This window comes from Schistocerca serialis, chromosome 9, assembly GCF_023864345.2.
Source record: "Schistocerca serialis cubense isolate TAMUIC-IGC-003099 chromosome 9, iqSchSeri2.2, whole genome shotgun sequence".
NCBI classification, from domain to species: Eukaryota; Metazoa; Arthropoda; class Insecta; order Orthoptera; family Acrididae; genus Schistocerca; species Schistocerca serialis.
In genome coordinates, this window is record NC_064646.1 from 318,052,944 (window position 1) to 318,072,545 (window position 19,602).

Sequence of the window (19,602 nt, forward strand, 5' to 3'; positions counted from 1 at the left end):
ACTCCTCGCCATGACTCCATCCTCATCTCCTCCCCCAGTCCTACCCTTCACACTGACATCCTTTCCTGCATCCCCGTCACCTGCTTTGGCCACAATTCCTCCCTCACCCCTGCACCTTCCCAATCTCCCTCTCGCCAATCCCAAACCCCACATCGTCTGCCGACACTCATCACTGTGATCACTTGGCTTAGTCCGAAGATAACGGAGGAGGAGGTGTTGGTGGAGCTCAAGGTGCATCCCTCGTTTGAAGTACGGGCGGTCCACCACATTTTCAACTCAGCTGGACCCACCTACCTTATGCGGGTTTTTTCGGAACATGCCCCCTCCATTGACCATCTCCTGATGGAGGTACCCTCCTCTTCCACCAACGCTACAAAGTCGACCCCTCCCATTCCCCTCCACAACCCCTCCACTGCCAGGGGTGTCTGCCATATAACCCTGCATACAACATCTGAGTGCCACAAGACCCCCGTCTGTCAACACTGTAAACAAGCGCATTTCCTCTGGCAGTGCCCCAACCTCCAGTCCCCTCCCTCCTGCAAAACCTGTTATCTCACACATCCCACGTACTCCCAAAAATGTAATGCCCAACCCCCTCCCACCACTCCTGAACTCACCGTCCCTGTCCGCCCTCTGGACGCGCCGACCCCTCCTGGCAATTCCGTTCGTCCCCCCCCCCCCCACTGCTGAGGACATCATCAGGTTCCTCACCATCGCTCTCCAAAATGTCCACCCTTTCCAGCGCCCTCGAACCCTCCAGTAGATATCCCTCGCCACCTGTTCCATCTTCCACCTCAAAATGTATGCCACCTACTCCCACAACCAGGCCCATTTTATCTTCGCCCATCTCGACACCCTTGTCTAAATCCCTGTCATGGTGCAACAGCACCATATCCTGTTCAACAACATCTGTTCCCTTCCGGCCAACAAGAATCTCTTCATGCACACCCTCGCCACCCACCACGTGGATGCCTTCCTCCTTAATGAAACCCTTCTTCAGCCCCACCACACCATACACACCTCACCCTACCTCCTTCACCTCTCCGACAATCCCTTCCTGATAGCATATGGCTGAGTTGGCATTGGTCACCACCAACAGATCCCAGTTCGGCTCTCCTTCCCGACCCCACTGAACACCTGATTCTTAGTCCCTTCTCCCCTGGCCTAACCATCACCTGTGCCACCATCTATGTCAGCCTTAACGCCCCTATTCCTTTATTCCTCTCCCACATTGAATGTACCTTCTCCTCCTACGTGATCGCCGCTGACCTCAACATCCATAGTCGTTCCGCCACCCAGTTACGGCAGTGGCATCAGTTCCTCTCCTCCCTCCAAGGCGACCTCGTCCCCATTCCCCAGCACACCCGCCCTGAATCCAACTCCATTCCTGATGTCATCCTCTCCTCCCCTAACCTCCTCGGACGCATAGCGGTGGACATCCTGAACCCCATTGGTAGTGACCATCTCCCTGTCCTCCTCACCATTTCAGATGGTCGTCGCCCCCACCCCGACCCTCTTAATAAACCTCCCCCAAAGTACGTCCATGATTATTCCTGTGCCGACTGGAATGCCTACCGGGATACCCTATCTACCCAAGTCGATGGCCACTTCACCTACCGGCACCCTGATGATATTACCCATACCGCCTCCTTTCTCCAGCAGATCTTGTCTGAGGCCATGGAGGCCCACATCTGTCGCCATCCACCTCCACCATCATACCCTACCCCCACAGGCCGTCCTCCTCCTCTGTGAATCCCGCCGTCTCTACCGTGTCTTCCTCCACATGCGTGACCCGGACACACTACGACGCCACCAGCAACTCTAGCGACACATCCGAAACTTGCTCATGGCTAAGAAATGCCGGGACTGGCGACATACATGCACCCGTTTAAATGCTACACTTCCTATAAACTCGTCCAAGTTCTGGTCAGCCTTCCGCCGCCTTACTGGATTTTAAACCCCCCCTACTATCCTCTCCTTCATGATAATCAACCCTTCCCTGACAACCTCAGTAAGGCCAATCACTTTGCCTCCTACCTCTCCAATGTCTTTACCATCCCTGATGATACCCAGTTCGATTACTCCCTCTTCCCGGATGTCCACAATCGAACTGACACCTCTGTCCCTCCCCTCGCACCTGCTTTCCAGTACTTGGACAACATTGCAGACACCGAACTCAATGCCCCTATCACTACACATGATCTCATCGCTACACCGCACAAAACGCAACACTGCTCCTGGTCACGAACATGTCACTTATCGCTACCGCCGGCCGGAGTGGCTGAGCGGATCTAGGCACTTCAGTTGGGAACCGCGCCACCGCTATGGCCGCAGGTTCGAGTCCTGCCTTGGGCATGGATGTGTGTGATGTCCTTAGGTTAGTTAGGTTTAAGTAGTTCTAAGTTCTAGGGGACTGATGACCTCAGATGTTAAGTCCCATAGTGCTCAGAGCCATTTGAATCAACCTATTGCCACCTTCGTGAAGCTTCTGCCTCTTTCCTCTCCACCCTGGCCACCTCTATAATGTAGCCGTGTCCACCGGCTACTACCCCGACCTGTGGAAAACCTCCCATATCCTGATGTTCCTTAAACCCAGTAAACCGCCGTCTGCTGTCTCCTCCTACTGTCCCATCAGCCTTACCTCGGTCTTCAGCAAGGTCCTGGAATCCATCCTAACCCAACGCATCCAACAGCATCTCCCCCAGCACTGCCTGCTTCCCATTACCCAGTGTGGCTTTCGGCCGTCCTTCTTTTCCAATGACCTTCTCCTTCACCTCACTCATCTCCTCTCCGAACAGCTTAATTCCCATCACTCCACTATCTTCCTCTCCCTCGAACTTGAACGAGCCTATGACCGCATGTGGCATTCCGGTCTCCGCTTCAAGCTCCAGACCTTCGCCCTTCCTATTAACTACGTCCGTCTGATCGGCTCTTATCTTTCCCAACGTCCTTCCTACGTCACCATCCATAACACGGATTCCTACACCTTTTTCTCCTCCGCCAGTGTGCCCCAAGGTTCCGTCCTCTCCCCTCTTCTGTACCTTTTGTATATGGCGGATATTCCGCCGCCTTCACCCCTCATCCACCTTCTCCAGTACGCTGATGACACCGCCTTCCTTGCACTTGCCCCCACCCTGCAGCGCTCCCAACACCGTCTCCAATCCCATCTTGACCACTTCACCACTTGGTGCAACCAGTGCTTACTTAAGGTCAATCCTTCCAAAGCCCAGGTGATCATTGTAAGCAAAACCAATCCTTCCTTCCGCCTCCTCGTTTTCCATATCACCATCTATGGCCGTCCTATCGCCCTGACCTCCACCCTTAAGTACCTTGGCTTCACCCTCGACTGTTGCCTCTCCTGGACCCCCCATCTCTGGAAAATCCAAGCCAAGGCACACTCCCAGCTCCGTCTCCTCAAGCTCCTTTCTGGCCATACATGGGGTCTGGACCCCTGCCCACACCTACAAATCCCTCATCCGCCCTATCCTCTGCTACGCCCATCCTGCCTTTGCCCATCCTGCCTTTTTACAAATCCCTTCAAATCCTTGAACGACATGCTCTCCACCTCGTCTATTGTATCCATCTCCCCTCCCCCATGCAGATCCTGTACGATCTTATTCTGTTCCCCCACCTCCTCCTCTTCCTCGAACAGATACGGATCCTATACACCTCCCGTAAACTAGATCCCCCTCACCCCCTTGTCTCTCACGTCCTCTCCCACCCCCATCCACTGCTGTGCCTGTATTTCCACATCCCACCTGCTCTCCATCTCTCCACCCTCCTTACCCTCTTCCAAGGTGGCTTCCGCCAGCTCCCCTTCCCTGATGATGCCCTCCTCCCCTCCATCTACCCCTACTATCAACTTTGATCCTCCCCTCCCACTTCCTGCGTTTTTTCCTTAGGGCACCCTCTCTCCCTTCTCTCTCCCTTCCCTCCCTCTTCCCTTTCTCCCCATTCCTCCCCTGGGCTTCCCCTACCACCATACCTCCATTCCTCCTACCATCTCCTCTGTCATTGGCATCTTTGTTCTCCCCTCTCCCCCCCACCCCCTTCTTCACCTCTCGGCAGGTCACCGGACTCGCACACATTAAGTGGACATTCGCACACCGTAGATCATCGCCATCAGTTTCTCGTGTGTGCGCCATCGTGCTTGTGGTTTAGTGTTCTTTGCCGTCACGCTTCTTCGTTCACCTTTACCGTCTACGTCGTCAGTGTTTGTGCGCAGTGCCGACAGTTTCTTAGTGTGTTTTTCATCGAGTGTGAATGGCTTCGTGTTATTTGTTTCTGTGTCTACTGTTTTTTGCCCGCCAATTTGTTCAGTATCTTATCTGTCTTCTTTGTATTTTCATTGTCAGACTTGTGGCTGAAGAGCAGCGTAGTATGCTGCTGCCAGCCCACCTTATGTAATGGTGTTTAAATAACAATAAAGGAAAAAAAATGAAAAACCACTGCATATCACCGAATTGTTGTCTGCACACATTACAGCACAAGGTCATCAAATTAAAGCCCAAGTTAGTTGTATTAACAACCAATTTAAAACATAAGCTGCAGCACACAGTAGCAATATTAATAACCAAATTGCAGCACAGATTCGTGATATTAACACCAAATTGAAATGTGGAGTGTTATAATAAGTAAACAGTTCGAAAAAGTAGATGCAAAAGTAGCCGTTGTGAGTAATGCAATCAAGTAATTAAAAACTGAGATAGAGACTATCAATAATACTGTCAACATTATGCAGGGACAGATAAATGACATCAATGACAGATTCCATACAGAAATAACGAAAATTCAAGACACTGTGATAAGAAAAGTTGATGAAAAAGTTTTCAGCCTGAAAAGCGAATTAATGAACAAATGTAACACCGAAATTTCTCAGTTGAGACAAACGATGAATGATTCCAAAGAGGAACTGAGTAAACAAGTGGCAACTTGCGAAAAGAAATGTGAACAGAACACTTCCCAGATTCAAGGTAAAGTGAGCGACCTTCAACGGAAAATGAGAGAAAAACCGAGTTATGTAACTGACAGAGAAAGGTGCAGCAAATTGCTGGAAGGCAAAGAAGAATTTGATTTGGGTAAAACGCATAATAGATGTCACACCTTAGGTTTTTGGAAAAATTGTGAATGGAATTTTCCAGATTATGTAATCGATCAAGAAAAGATCAATGTGGTCATTAGCGCCTTAGCAGGCGTTGTAAAAAGATGGGGATTAAATTTAGATATGGATCAAATGTCATTTGTCGAATTTAAACAAAAATTTATAGAGGAATACTTGGCAGAACGAAAACAGGACTACCTATGGCGAGAGTTTATCATGGCAAGATTATATGATAATAGAGGCAGGAGCTCAATGAAAGAATTTTGCGAAATGTGGTATCAAAATTGACACATTTGAGAAACAGACGAACGGATTCCGAAATAATGTGGGAACTATGGAAAAAGCTCCCAGAGGATTCAAAACGTTACATAGGAAGCAATCACAAAAGCTTCTCATCGTTTTTGGAAAGAGTACAAGACGAGGATCACTAGTGAGGGAATCGTGATTATCCTCAAAAAAGTAACAACCGGATGAGGGAAATCATGAGTATAATGAACAAACTGAGAACGAACGTTACTGAGAACATATGATGCAAAGAGGTAGAGGCAGAGGTCGTGGCAACATGCCGTTTCGCTGTAGGAGGGTTTATATCACGAAAGTTTCAAAACCAAAATCACACGGAAAACAAAGGCCCACGTGTTCTACAGTCCAGATTCGCGCAGACCAGTATTACGGGCCCGAACTAAAGAAACCATACCAGATAAAATGAAGTGAATGAGAGAAAATATGGAGAAAGGAGGAGTTGCCATATATGTCAAAAGTTATCATTGTGCAAAAAGTATAGAAACAAAAAAGTTTTGTGTAGAGAAACATATAGAAGCATGTGCCTGTGAGCTTAAATTAAATAAAGGCACATTTATAATTGTAACTGTACATAGGTCCCCATCAGGAAATTTTCATCTATTTCTGAAAAATTTGGACTCCTTGTTGTGCTATCTGTCAGACAGGGGGAAGCAAATTATTATTTGTGGGGACTTCAATGTAGATTCTCTGAAAGAGGGTAATAGGAAAAATGACCTTGAAGTATTACTCGGTCCTTTCAATTTGACACCCGTTATTGATTTTCCTACTTGGGTGGTAAAGGATAGCAGCTCACTGATAGATAACTTCTTTATAGACCAAGATAAGTTTAACCAGATAAATGCTCAGCCTGTTGAGAATGGTCTTTCTGATTATGGTGCACAGCTAGTTACAATATATGACATAGCTCCATTCATCAATACTAAACAGTCCTCCAAAGTAGTACGTTCAGTCAACGATTTAACAATTGCAAATTTCAGGGAAAGCCTACAGCAGATAGACTGGGATGAGGTGTACCATGAACCTGATGCCAATTTAAAATATAATTTATTTCATGACATTTTTGTAAATGCATTTGAAAACTGCTTCCCCAAGAAAATAGTTAAATATACTCGTAAGAAACCTTGTAACAAACCATGGCTTACTAAGGGTATCAAAATATCTTGTAACCGGAAAAGGGAAATGTATCTGACAGCAAGAAAGAGTAGTGACCCGGAAACTATCAAAAATTATAAAAACTACTGTGTTATATTAAGAAAAGTTATTAAAAAATCCAGGAGTATGTGTATCATGTCTGAAATCAGCAACTCTGATAATAAAATTAAAACAATTTGGAATATTATTAAAAGAGAAACAGGTCAACCAAGAGCAGAGGAAGACAGTATTACCATCAAATTGAATGAAAACTTTACGAACAAAAAGTCAGAAGTTGAAAATATTTTTAATAATCATTTTCTAAATGTTGTGGATATAGTAGGATCCAGGTGTTCATTAGAAGATGCTAGGCTGTTAATGGAAGAGGCCATACCTATGCAATTTGATACAATTGAAATCTCACCCACTTCTCCCTCTGAAATTAGGAAAATAATAAACTTGCTTAAAAGCAAAAACTCACATGGAATTGATGGCATTTCCAGCAAAATACTAAAAGCTTGTTCTCAACAGATAAGTAAGATTCTCAGCCACCTGTGTAATAGCTCTTTGGAACAGGGCATTTTCCCTGATAGACTGAAATATGCTATTGTTATACCTTTGCATAAAAAGGGGGATAGATCTGATGTCAACAATTACCATCCAATCTCCCTTCTAACAGCTTTATCCAAAATTTTTGAGAAAGTAATGTATTCAAGAGTAGCTTCACATATCTGTAAAAATGAAGTACTAACAAAATGTCAGTTTGGTTTCCAGAAAGGTTTTTCAACAGAAAATGCCATATATGCTTTCACCAGTCAAATTTTGAATGATCTGAATAACCGAACACCACCCATTGGGATTTTTTGTGATCTCTCAAAGGCTTTTGATTGTGTAAATCATGAAATTCTGCTAGACAAGCTCAAGTATTGTAGCATGAGTGGGACAGTGCACAAATGGTTTAATTCGTACCTAACTGGAAGAGTGCAGAAAGTTGAAATAAGTAGTTCTCGTAACATGCAAAGATCAGCACATTCCTCAAACTGGGGAACTATCAAGAATGGGGTTCCACAAGGGTCAGTCTTGGGTCCTTTGTTGTTCTTATTATATATTAATGACTTGCCATTCTATATTCATGAAGAGGCAAAGTTAGTTCTCTTTGCTGATGATACAAGTATAGTAATCACGCCTGACAAACAAGAATTAACTGATGAAATTGTCAATACTGTCTTTCAGAAAATTACTAAGTGGTTCCTTGTAAACGGACTCTCACTGAATTTTGATAAGACACAGTACATACAGTTCCGTACAGTGAATGGTATGACGCCATTAATAAATATAGACCTTAATCAGAAGCATATAGCTAAGGTAGAATATTCCAAGTTTTTAGGTGTGTCCATTGATGAGAGATTAAATTGGAAGAAACACATTGATGATCTGCTGAAACGTTTGAGTTCAGCTACTTATGCAATAAGGGTCATTGCAAATTTTGGTGATAAACATCTTAGTAAATTAGCTTACTACGCCTATTTTCACTCATTGCTTTCATATGGCATCATATTTTGGGGTAATTCATCACTGGGGAATAAAGTATTTATTGCACAAAAGCGTGTAATCAGAATAATAGCTGGAGTCCACCCAAGATCATCCTGCAGACATTTATTTAAGGATCTAGGGATATTCACAGTAGCTTCTCAGTATATATATTCTCTTATGAAATTTGTTATTAACAACCAAACCCAATTCAAAAGTAATAGCAGTGTGCATAACTACAATACTAGGAGAAAGGACGACCTTCACTATTCAAGATTAAATCTATCTTTGGCACAGAAAGGGGTGAATTATACTGGCACTAAAGTCTTTGGTCACTTACCAAATAGTATCAAAAGTCTGACAGATAACCAACAAGTATTTAAGAAGAAATTAAAAGAATTTCTGAATGACAACTCCTTCTACTCCATAGAGGAATTTTTAGATATAAATTAAGGAAAAAAAGAAAAAAATATTTAAAAAAAATAAAAAAATAAAAAAAATAAAGTTGTTATATTAACTTAAGTATGTTGTTAAATTAACCTAATTATGTCATGTATTGGAAAATTTGACTCGTTCCACATCATTACGAAATATCGTATTCATGATCCATGGAACTAGTATTAATCTAATCTAATCTAATCTAATCTAATCTACACGAGCAGGTGGCAGAGATGCTTCGCAAGGCAGTGCGCACGGAATGACAAGTGTGGGCAGTGATGAGTCATGTATACGAGAATATACAGCAGTCAGTAGCAGGCCACTGCGTCCATTCAACTTGACAGAGCGATCAACTGGCCACCATGAGGCTGCAGTAGTATTAGTAAGAAGAGATGGCATCGCAAAGGAATTCAGTGGACCTGTTTCGGTGGAGAATATCACTGCAATGAAAAGAGAATCAGACATGTTATTAAGTGAAAGTGAAAAGACAGACAATTTGCGTGAAAAAGAATCGTCAGGGATCGCAATTTGTATCACAGTTCAAAGCAATATGAGCAAAAAAATTTTCAAAAAGGTTATATGGCCAGGAATTTAAAAAAAGGGAGAAACGAAAGTGGAAACGCTGGAACGAGGACGTTGTCCGAAAATGAAAAGGAAGTGGAAGTAGTTAGCCCTGCGCAAGGTGCGCGAGCGGCAGTCTTAGAAGAAGAGGTTGGTACGAAAAAGAAAGGTTCCGTGCAAAGCACACGAGCTCACACTGTTAGGAAAATTTTAACTGAAAATGGTCGGTATAAACAGGAATCTGGAGGAGAATGAAATTCTCTATAGTGTGGATGATGCGATCCCAGCTGACGAAAAACTCGTACCAGCAAAGATTGGTGATGATCATGATGATATAGATTCAGATGAATACATGCGAACCATTGAAACCCAATACGATTATACTAAATATGAAGTTAAAGTTGACGTCATCCGAAGTGATAATGAAATAGAAATTTTAGAAGACGATTGGAAAACTGAAATCAATGGAACTAACGAAAGATCAAAAGAGCTGCTGGATCATTGTCTTAGAGTAGCGTTCATGCTAGAATCAGACAGTAAATGTGAAATAAATGATAGTTCAGACAAAGACATCGTAGAAATAGAGGATAGAGAACCAAGTATAACAAAAGATATATCTGGAAAGCAAAATGAGGTCTTCTCTAAACAAAATAACGAACTGAAAAAGAAAGAGCCACCTGACAATACAATACTGGGCAGAAAGCTGTGAAGGAAATAGGAATCAAAAACCAAAAAAGCCCCTAGATATTTGTGATTTACCAGTAAATAACATATCTTGGAGCGATTTGATGATCGAACAAGGTTTGTTATGGGAGGAACAAGAAAATTCGGAAAGTAGAACAATCAAACGAAGTATCATCCCAGTCGAAATTTATGGTATTAATTTGCACATACTTTTAGACACTGGATCCCAAATTAGTGGTATTTCACAATCTTTCTTTCAACATATTTCCAATAAACCAGGGTTAGTTATGATGTCAGTAAATGGTGTGAAAATTGTAGGAGCAACAGGCAAATCCAGCAATCCTATTCGAAGACAAGTATTGGTAGAATTTGAAATTAATGGACAAAAATTTGAACATGACTTCCTGGTCGACCTGAGTTGAGTGCTGAAGTTAATTCAGGTATTGATTGGTTAGACAAAGAAAAAGTATTCATTGATTACAGTAAAGGGATTGTCAAAATTAATAGTAAATCTGGAATTTTGAAATCTAGGTTTCAAGAAAACGAAATTTCACAGGACACGAGAGTCGATTCACTGATATTAGAATTAGACTCAGGAAATGATAGATTGTCCAATCTATATGAAATATACCATATAAATAACGTAATGATTGATGACACAAAAATAGGAACTTTTAAAGAAATTATTGAAGAGATACAAGAACTTACATTGGAACAGAAAGCCAATTTGTTTAACATTCTAACTGATAATCAGGAAATATTTTCAGATAAACCATGGAGAGTAAAGAATTTTGAATACCGTATTGACGTAGTAGAACACGAACCATTTTTCGTGGGACCTTCTCCAGTACCCTTAGCTACGAGAGAAACCATGCAGGCAGAAATCGATAAAATGATTCAATGGGGATTATCGAAAGGAGCAATAGCGAGTATAATAGCCCTCTCATTATTGTAAAGAAGAAGGATGGAGGCGTGCGAGTAGTAATCGATGCATAAACTCTAAACAAGGTTGTCAAAAGGGGAGTAGATCGTCCAAAAAATTTAGACGATCTGTTGCAGAAGTTCCACAATGTGCGATATTTGACTATCTTAGACCTCATAGCGGGATACTGGCAAATCCCATTACATAAAGAGTCTCTAAAGTACACTGCATTTCTATTTGTGGAAAATGTTACCAATATAAAGTTATTCATTTTGGTCTTAATACATCTGGCTCAGTGTTCATTAGGGCTTTAGATTCTGTGTTAGGAAGGGAACTAAGTGCTAGATTGACAGTCTACAAGGACGACTTGTTGATCGCCACAAAAAATTGGAGGGAACATTGCAAATTGCTAAACAAAACCGTTTCTGCTCTTCAAGCAGGAGGAATGACATTAAAACTGAGGAAGTGCGAGTTAGTAAAACAAGAAATAAAATTCTTGGGACATATTATTACCACTTCTGCCATTGCGAAGGGTCCAGAGAAGTTAAATGCTATTGAAAAATGACCGCCACCTAAGAGCCGAAAGCAGATAAAAGCGTATTTCGGTCTTTGTGAATTTTACTGCAAATTTGCGAAGGGACAAAAGTTTAATAGTCCTCATTTAAATTGGTTGCTTAAGAAAAATAATACATTCATATGGACACAAGAATGCCAACAATATTTCGAAAACCCGAAAAATGAATTAATAAGGAATAATATTTTACATCATCCTGTTTTGAGTAAACCATTTCATATGAGTACTGATTGCAGTGCATGTGGAATCGGCATAGAAATTTTCCAAGAGAACATAGACACAGTGCAACGAAATCATAGAACAATAGCTTTCCCTAGTCATACCCTGACTAAGTACGAAAGAAATTACACCATTTCAGAAAAGGAAGCTCTAGCTATCATATGGGGTTTGAAAAAGTTTCGAAATTATTTATGGGGGCACAAAACCATTATACATAATGATTTCAAAGCATTGACGTTTCTTAAGAACTGCCGATTATTTACCAGTAGATTAAGCTGCTGGGCACTGAACTTTCAGCAGTTTGACTACGAAATTTTCTATGTTAAAAAAATGAAGTGACAACTATGTAGCAGATGCTCTATCCAGACCAGCAGAAGAAACAGACAGTGTGCCAGAGGAAAATAACGAAACTTTTTATATGAGAACAAGTTTGCAAAAATATGTGGTACTAGCAAAATGAAGATGAAATCTGGAAGTCAGTTACAGTAAATTTGAATAGTACCAAGTATCCTCAAATTTGTAAATTTTATAAGATCTCTAAAGATATTTTATACAAAAGGAAAGATGCAAACAGAGAGGAGTGAAAAGTATGTTGGCCATCTCAATTTGAGAATGAAGTAATTCATTATTTCCACCTCGCCTTAGGACACTGTGGTCCGAAAAAGTGTATTGAAAAACTCTCTGATGTAGTAGTAATAAATATCACTGCAACAAAGAAAATAACATATAGAATTAAATCATGAGATATTTGCCAAAGGGCAACAGTTACAAATCCAACCAACCAAGGTTATATGCTGGTTGATTTATTGTCAGTGGATTTGTATGGCCCTCTACCGAAAACTTCCGGAAACAAGGCAGTACTATCAGATATTGGGCCCCAGTTTATTTCAAAAATATGGAAGGACGGGATGGAACAGAATGGCATCCAAGTGAAATATATTTCGGCCAACCATGCTGCAAGTAATCCAGTGGAACGTTATATGGGTGAACTGAGTAGGTTTCGTTGAACTTACTGCCACCACAATCATAAGGCATGGGCAGGTTTATTCCAGACTGTCAAAATGTAATGAATACCCTCCATCGTGAAACCACAGGATTTACACCCAAGGAACTTCTACTTAATTATAAGAGCAACAGTATAATTGATGGAACCTTAGAATTTCGATCCTATGTAGAACTAGATCTGAAAGATAAAAAACTTAGTAAGAAAATGAATGAAAGAAAAAGCATAAGCCAGATTTAGAAGGCACGTTAACGGACTTAAAGTAACCAAATTCAAAATTTGCAATTTTTTCTCGTCAAAACTCGCGAAAAATCTAGTAAAATAAACCAGGAAATTTCTAAGTTCAAATATATTTATAATGGTCCCTTGGAAGTCCAAGGAACTCCGCACACTAATGCCTATTATCTTGATTATCCTAAGTCAAAGAAGCCACTGAGTGTTCGTAATTTGTAGATTTAAAAGGTTATGTCCATAAAAGTGCGTAATAAGGGGCAACAGTGAAAACGTGCATAAGTAATTTACCCTAAATATACTTGTTCTTGATGTTGCATTGTTGAGTGTTGTTATGTTGGGAAAAACTTTCCTATTATCATATTTCTGATGAATATCTATAAGTTTCAGATTTGATATAAGATAATGGGATATACACTATATGTAAAATCCAGGCTATGACTAGTATAAGAACTATAATAATGGAATGTTGCAGTACAATCAGAAGAATTTCCAAATGTGTACATAGGCAGATAAAGTGTTGGTGATGAAAATAACAAAGGGCTGCCTTGAATACAGAGTGGGCAACATAAAAGACTTGCCAAACTGGGGCAAGAACCATGTCTCAATATGGAAAAATGTTCTTCATAATGGGCTGCCATACTTCAGTGATAAGCAGAGTTCTAAACTGAAACCCTGTGTAGTGTTTTATGTGTTTAAAACTGTGTCAGTAATGGACTGCGATAAAATCCAAAGTGGGCACTGAAATGTCTAACGTATAATAGAAATACAGTGTTGAAATATTTGCAAACATGGACTGCCGAATGTTATTGCAGGCAGCAAAATTATTTGGTTATTTCATTGACTAATGTTGTGTGCGTTTTTAGTATAGTTTTCAAAGATGGACTGTCTGCTTCAAGTAACGGCAGTGAGAAAATAATACTAGGTTCAACTTAAATATGTTTATATGTCTATGTAAATATTAAAGAATGGATTGCTATTATTAGAAGCCCAATTGAAATAATTTTTCGCTTAGTGATTTCAAAATTGTGCTACAATATGTATAACAGTGTTAAAATTTTTGTGATATTGAGAGGTGTGTGCTTGTATACGTATAGCTACAACTTTTTTTTAATGCTTTCAACATGATAAGCAATATTCTTGGTAATACAGAAAATTTTGATTAATGATTAACTTATTGTTTCACAAAATGCGATTCTAGTATGACAGGAGTACAGAATTAAACATTGATGTTTATATCTTGTTTTCGTAATGATATATATAAAGTACATTGTGTTTTAGTGTATTTTGTGACTCTTTATACCCAACTCTGGTTTGATTGATTATTTTTCATGACTGCTCGACTCTGTGTAGGTGTTATTGATGTTTCATTGATGTACCCCTGTTGGGAAACCTCAATGAAACATGGGGCATGTGTAACACCAATATCGATTAGAAGTCGGTTTATACTTTGTAACTGTGTATCTGTGATTATGAAGTGTTAGTTCTTCATTACTTAAGGTCATTAATATGGAACAGGAAATTTGAAGTTTGTAAAGTATGTATGGAAGGAACTAAATAATATTTAAAAGAATGAAATTTTATAATATGTGTGTGTTTATAAAGAAATCATTGTATATTGGAAGCTGGTTGATGCTTAGGACACTTGTATTTTATAACACAAAAGATGTAGGGACGTCCCTCCGCAACGGAAGTGGCTTGGCACGATGTAAAAGGTGGTTTTGGCGGTTGAAATGGGCGGCTCCTTGGTGGGAATGGTAGGCAGTCAGTGGTTAGCCATTGCACGGTACGCATCGAGGGTGCCAAGGAACGCATTTAAAAACCGTTTTCCAAGGCATTTTGCCTTGGATGTGGATTTGGCTGTTACATGGTTCTTTTGGCAATAAGGAATGACTCTAACACGCTAAAAATTCGTCGCCAAGAAGAAACTGTAAAGAGCATTCAAACATCAAGAGCCATGAGTACAGTTAGCCGCTACATCGATTGCCACCGCTACTTCGGCACTGCTCCAACAACTTCATGCGTAGAGAAATGTATCAGAGCACGGACTCTTTAATTTGTGTGAGTGTTTTCAATAATAACACAAGTGCTATAAACCTGTGTTTAGAGCCGTATCTTTGTTCTAATCATGAACCTAGGTAGGATCCCCTCCTAAGCGTTCAGAAAATAGAGTATCCTGTTTTAAACAAACTAGTAATTTACTTCTGTGTGTTAAATGTGTTAAAATTCAGTGCCAGACTGTGTAAATATTGCTGTCTAAATTAACCTGATTCACATGTGATGAAAAAGGCACGTAAGTTTAAACTTATTTGAAACATAATTTAGCCTTGATTGCTATCATTAACGGTAATTTTGAGGTTAATCGAGCTCAGGGTTGAGTAATTTGCTTTAAAGGATGAAAACATAAAATTTCCAAATGATGGTAGGAAGTGAATTTACTTGAATAGAATTTTGTTACTGATATAATTATAGAGTTTGGCTAGTGAGACAGTATCAGTTTATGGGTCCCCACCATATTCTTCTCATATTAGAAAGGTAACTGGAATATTATTACTACTAAAGAAATCTGATACATTTTTAAAAATGGGAATATAATTAGTGTATTTGTTGTATTATTTAATTTTATTTGTGGCATTTATATGTCAGTCAAGTCAGAAGCCCCTCAATATAAAACCTTAGTTTGGTGCTTCCTGTAGTAACGTCTCAGTACTAAGTCACGTAATGATCGCGAGTGTATCTATTATTATTATGTGTTGGGTATAATTTTGCTTTCTATGATCACTGTTTTGTGCATTAATGGTAACTACTGCTACCCACAACTTATTTGTGTGTATCCAGTGTGCTATCCAAAAGGAATCATAATGAAAGTCACTTCAACAACTAATATTCAATTTTCTTAAACATAATATTTCAAATTGATATGCCTGATTGGGCTGGCGACCGTTTATTGTTACATTCGTATGAACTTTTCTACTTCCATTATCCCCGAAGTAAAGCTTGTTTAGTTTCTCTATAAATTGCAATATATTCAAAACTACTGTCCGATCCCCTTTATCCATAGACAAACACACGGTCAAAACTCAAAATCCTCCCAGAGGGTAACATTGGTCTGCGTCATAGCCTGCGATTGATATAAGCATTGTGACCCTTCGCATTGTATTTCCTGATGAAAGAAGATTGGTGACACTGGTGTGACATAGATGTTTCCATTTGCTTTGTCTCTCACATGAAGAAACATGAAGAAACATGACGATCGCGATACCATCACCCGAATCGATTAGGTCACTCTAATTTATGTTCAGTCACGCACACAAATTAGGGACTCAACAATGCCTAAATTTCCGTGATGAAATTCTTTTGGTTAGCTGCATATGCCCTCATGTCAATTCCGTAAACCATGAGATCCTTTGCAGGAAGGAAGGAATATGTTCTGGAGTATACTGCTACACACCCTCGCTTTTAAGTTCTTTTGTGGCATCAGATATGCCCACATGTCAATTCCGTAAGCCACGAGATCCTTTGCAGGAAGGAAGGAAGATGTTCTAGAGTATACTGCTTACCAACTTCGATTAATTTCATCGATGTCATCACATACATTGACATTCGGGATAAATAAGTACCCATCTATTACATGATGCGAAACTTTATTTCGTTTCTGATGGTTGCTTGTTGAGGGAAGTTCACGCTGTGCGGCACCGCAACGATGTGAGTCAAAAAACTATTGTTCTTGTTTAGAGCATTAGAATTTTGGCTGGTTTGATGTGGCTTGCCACAATTTCATCTCCTTTAGCAAAACCTTCATCATAGAGCATCATTTATACCTTCAATAACCTTTTTCTTTCCTTTTTTTAGATACATCTTTGTCTTCTCCTACAGTTTTTACTGGCAGTGGTTCCCTTTGTTAACACAGGAGCTATCTCCAGACGTATTAACATATGTCCTCTTGTAGTGTGGTACGTAATGGATTCCATGCTCCACTCAACCTCGTTCCACCTTGGTACTAATTATTGAGCAATTAATTTAAGAAAGGCGATATAGTAGGAAAGCATTGCTGAATATTTTGTTTGTATCCAGTTATTCAACACACTAGGATGTATGCACAAAAGCACTGGCAGCCACCATAGTCGACTTTACGCTGTCGCTCGGTTTCTCCACCTGGAAACTTCCAGAGCGTTGGCACCATGGTAATCCCATGGAATCTTTCAGTTACGACACAGTTTCACAATTAGCATATCTGGTCGCTATAAGACTGGGCCATCTGTTTAACCGGGTGATGGGGAGGGGGGGGGGGGGGTGAGGGGGAAGATGAAAAATAGTGTTTTTGCATTTTACATGTGCTGTCCTTAGAGTTGGAGAGAAGGAAGCATGGTAAAGAGCATATTTTAATACCGCTTATGTTAAGAACGTTAAGGCTTCTTATCTCATAAGTCCTCTCAATTGTCATAATTTTTTTCTTATTTTAAATATATGTTAAATGCTTCAATTTACTTCCGTTTTTCTGTGTTAGCCTATCAATCATATCCTTCTTGCTTCCTCTAGTATATTTAATTTTGCTTCCAAGGTAGCAGAATTCCTTCACTACGATTCATGCATGGTCTCCAGTTTTTCACTCTACATTCATCCTTTTTTAGTTAAGTGTCAGTCCACATTCTGAACTCAGGCGCTGTTTATTATATTAATAGGTCCAGAAATTTATCTTCCATTTCAGCGGGATTATCAATGCCACCAAAACTTCTTATCGCTAAATTTCTTTCACTCTGAACTTTAACTCCCCTCTTCAGTCTTCATTTTATTACTGTTATTCCTTGAACAGTACGAAATATATTTTGCATTCTTGCCTTTCGCTGTTTTTAATCAGTGTATTTCTCTGGCGCTATCTCGTTCTTATATTCGTACTCCACTGTCAGCAGTTTTAGACACTGCACATTACTCGTCTTTCCCCAAAACTTTTAACCAATTTTTTCAACAATTTCCTGTGTCTTGCAGCATTTTACGTTGTCGGATGCTTCCGCTGAGTTGACATATCTCATAAAATTTTTTTCATTTTTTCAGTGTTTCCATGCATTATCAGTAGTAACGCCAGAACTACGTTTCTAGTGCCTCTTTAATATTCATAAAACTAAGACGGGTAATTTTAAACATTTCATTATCGCCTCGAAAAAATAATGTCTCAGGTAGCGTCTGATGAAGATAATGGGTCTCGTTGTAGAAATATTGTGGAAGAATGAGTCTGATATTCAGCAGAATACCCAACACCTCAAGATGTCAAAAATAATGTTACATATTTAATGCTTTGTTTATTTAAGAATCGAAACCATCATGAGATAATGGTGTGATGTGTCACTAGAGCATTGAGATCGTTGATAAAACGGGGTATGATGCGATAATTCGTGTAGTGCATTTTCCAGTGCAACAGTCACGCTCAGTTACAGGGAATACACAGTGACAACACACCATTATACGGCACAGGGATTATCTGATATAGAGGCTTCCAGCCTGATTCAACAAATCTGAATAAAAAAACAGTCATTGACCAGTTTTCATCTTGCACGACGTTTTGAACATGACATTTGTTTCACGACTGCTTACACTAACTCAAAAACCGCGCGGAATTGAGGCAGCAGTGAAAACATTGCAGCAGTGCCTAGTCTACCCAGATGATTTCTATAGCCACCTGTTCCCTATGCAGCAGTATGCTAAGCATCACACTACCGCCCCGAATGAAAGGAGCAAAGCAGGCAGTGGAAACATAAGGATTCAGCAACGCCGAAATAGGTGCAGACCCTACCATTATCGAGCAGGGTTAGGTTGATTGTTTTGGAACTGCTATGTTGTGGTGCTAACAAATTTTGTCCATAAAGAGCGAACAACAATAAGAGCGCACTACCGAAACCTCCTGATAAGTTTACTGGATCCAGTGAAGACAAAGCTGTCCAAGGAGGTGTTTGTGATCCACGACAGCGACGGAGCTATTGTGTACAGTGCAGTCAAACTCGATGCCTCTTGGCCGCATCAGATTTTGTCTCACCCCTTGTACTCTGCTGACATAGCACCAGCTGACTTCTCCCTCTTCCCTTGGATGAAGAAACCACTGAGTGGCAGGAATTTCCATAAAGACAACGAGGCGGTTTCGAGCTGAAACTCTACCTGAAAAGCTGAATTGCATTAATGGTCTGATTCCGAGTGCGATGCAATACTGTTGTTTCCACATTTCGACGAACGACCAAATTGTTACCTTCGGGGGCTTCAGTGTTTCCTGTAATGTGTACTCGCTGTCTAGAGTCCAACTCAAAGATGGGGAGGGGGGGGGGGTGGTGATGGATAGATCGTTATCGTCTATTGTGGTAGACCTATAAATGAAACACTTTGAAGCAAAGGCACTAAAATCGTCACGTTGAAACCAATATTTTTCAATCAGTATGTGGACGCTACGTTGCTGCTGTGGCCACTGGAGTGAAAGTGTAAGACGCAGTCAAACGAAAACCGAACATCTATCATATCACACATCCGGCGCAACAGGTGTTAAGTTTCGATGCTGTCACTGTGGTGTCACCGCCAGACACCACACTTGCTAGGTGGTAGCCCTTAAATCGGCCGCGGTCCGTTAGTATACGTCGGACCCGCGTCTCGCCGCCACTATAAGTGATTGCAGACCGAGCGCCGCCACACGGCAGGTCTAGTCTAGAGAGACTCCCTAGCACTCGCCCCAGTTGTACAGCCGACTTTCCTAGCGATGGTTCTCTGTCCACAGACGATCTCAATTGCAGAGACGACAATTTAGCATAGCCTTCAGCTACGTCATTTGCTACGACCTAATAAGGCGCCATATTCAGTTACTATGTCTTCTGAACAGATAATATTGTGACTTATTTACCGTCAAGAGCGACGTTCATCATTAATGGATT